The 2,464-nt window shown below is 50.8% G+C and overlaps 1 pseudogene; it reads left to right on the forward strand.

Annotated features, from left to right (window-relative positions):
• Window positions 1-1,405: 1,405 nt before the first annotated feature.
• On the forward strand, window positions 1,406-1,523 carry LOC126238006 (5S ribosomal RNA; annotated as a pseudogene).
• Window positions 1,524-2,464: the final 941 nt, after the last annotated feature.

Below are 2,464 nucleotides of genomic sequence, written 5' to 3' on the forward strand. Positions count from 1 at the left end.
TTCATGAAAATGTTTTTAGAGTGGCATACATTATTCTGATCCAGAATACGTCACAAAAACACCCCTCTCCCCACAAAATTCCTGTCACACGCATTCTTCCCAGCGGCGGACAGTAAGACAGTGGGTCGTGCGGTAGCGTTCTCGCTTCCCACACCCGGGTTCCCGGGTACGATTCCCGGCGGGGTCAGGGATTTTCTCTGCCTCGTGATGACTGGGTGTTGTGTGCTGTCCTTAGGTTAGTTAGGTTTAAGTAGTTCTAAGTTCTAGGGGACTGATGACCATAGCTGTTAAGTCCCATAGTGCTCAGAGCCAGTAAGACAGCGCACGGTCCTTCGTATAGTTTTACTGTCACTATGTCACCCAAACAACAAGTCAGAGCAGCTTTCCGCAATTCTTGCATAATATTTTTCGTGAACACGATAGTCTTAACGCTTCCTACTCAGGACTTCGAAAAACAGGAACTTCCTATTCTTGAGTAATTTCTTTAAATGAAACCTTAACTCTGTGGTGCATGAATTTCACTGCAGTAGACAACTTTTAATGGTCAATTCTCTAGCGTTTTCAATCCGTCATGAGGCTGAAAATGCATGCAGGACACAACACCCGCGCCCGCATCTCGTGGTCGTGCGGTAGCGTTCTCGCTTCCCACGCCCGGGTTCCCGGGTTCGATTCCCGGCGGGGTCAGGGATTTTCTCTGCCTCGTGATGGCTGGGTGTTGTGTGCTGTCCTTAGGTTAGTTAGGTTTAAGTAGTTCTAAGTTCTAGTGGACTTATGACCACAGCAGTTGAGTCCCATAGTGCTCAGAGCCATTTGAACCCACAACACCCGCAGGGAGTGCCCACTGCACTGAACTGTGTGCATTTGCAGCCTCAGGACTGATTGAAAATGCCAAAGAAACGACCATCAACAGCTGTCCACTGTAATGGACGCTATGCGCCACAGGGATAATATGGTAAAACCATTTAGAGATTACTGGACGACGTTCTCCCACACAGATAACGAAAATTATAATGAAGTGATCCAAGTTATACACATGTCTAAAAAAAATGAGCCACCTTTATCTTTCATTGTGAAATTAGCAAAAGAAAACTTCACTTCCACACACCGCAGTATCATCGCAAAAAGGGGTGGCAGCGCTACTGCCAGTGAAGCATCATGAGCAGCTAGGAAATAAAAAGTCCTACTGTATTCTTTTAGTAACTTGAGAGTCAGCGCAAAGGTCTTCTTCTCGAGTGGTGAGGGGAGCACCTTTCCATTAGTGACAGCACCGAAACGTATGAAGTTTCCATCTCCTTCCTTGCTTTTCGCGACGCAAAAAAGACATTGCTGCCACTCTAGTCGGGAATACATTTCCTGTCGAGAGTTAATATTGTCCTCTATTTTTTCATTTACTATACCAATATTGGGCAACGGCCTTACCACAGTGGCTACACCGGTTCCCGTCAGATCACCGAAGTTAAGCACTGTCGGGCCTGGCCGGCACATGGATGGGTGAGCATCCGGGCCGCCATGCGCTGTTGCCATTTTTCGCGGTGCACTCAGCCCCGTGATGCCACTGATGAGAAGTTACTCGACGGAACAGTAGCGGCTCCGGTTAAAGAAAACCATCGTAACGACCGGGAGAGCGGTGTGCTGACCACACGCCCCTCCTATCCATCCTCAGCTGAGGATGACACAGCGATCGTATGGTCCTGATGGGCCACTTGTGGCCTGACGATGGAGGACGGAGTGAGTTACAACGGTGAACACTTTTTCCCAAGATATCAAATCTTTCCCCCTGCGGGTTCGGGGGTTAGAATAGGCCCGCGGTATTCCTGCCTGTCGTAAGAGGCGACTAAAAGGAGTCTCACACGTTTCGGCCTTATGTTTTGGTCCCCTGTTGGGTTTGACCTTTATATTTCAAAATTCTTCCGAAGAGCGAGCCGATTGGGGAAGGGCGCCTTACTTGGTGCCTTGTGTCCATGTTGTGTTCCGAACTTTCGCCATCTTATTCGTCGTTGCGTTGCAGTCCTGCCCGCTTTCCATCGCTTGGGCACGGATACGCTCCTGCGTACACTCTCTGCCAAACACTGTGCAGGGCCATTTTCTGCACTGACGGCGACCATGGACCACTTGTCACCTAACATCCAGCACGGTAGCCAGTCCGTTGTGGTGGGGCCGCCATGTACCCTCTTGGTTGTAGCCCCCTGACAACACAGGGATCGCTCTACTGATGCCTGCGCCGTTCACTCCCCACGTATGCCAAGGAGTCGATGCCCATCTCCTTGGGGCATCGGGACTCCCGGCAATGGCCATCCTGCCAGGTGGCCTTTGCTGTGGCTGGGTGGCGCCCGTCGGGAGGGCCCTTGGTCGGAGTAGGTGGCATCAGGGTGGATGACACGCAATGAAGCGTGGCACTTCTTCTCTTGCTGGTGGCCAGCCACCAGCAGTCTCTAAGCGTTCGAGGGCCCATTTCAAAGGTAAC

The sequence above is a fragment of the Schistocerca nitens genome, chromosome 2 (genome assembly GCF_023898315.1).
Source record: "Schistocerca nitens isolate TAMUIC-IGC-003100 chromosome 2, iqSchNite1.1, whole genome shotgun sequence".
Classification (NCBI taxonomy): Eukaryota; Metazoa; Arthropoda; class Insecta; order Orthoptera; family Acrididae; genus Schistocerca; species Schistocerca nitens.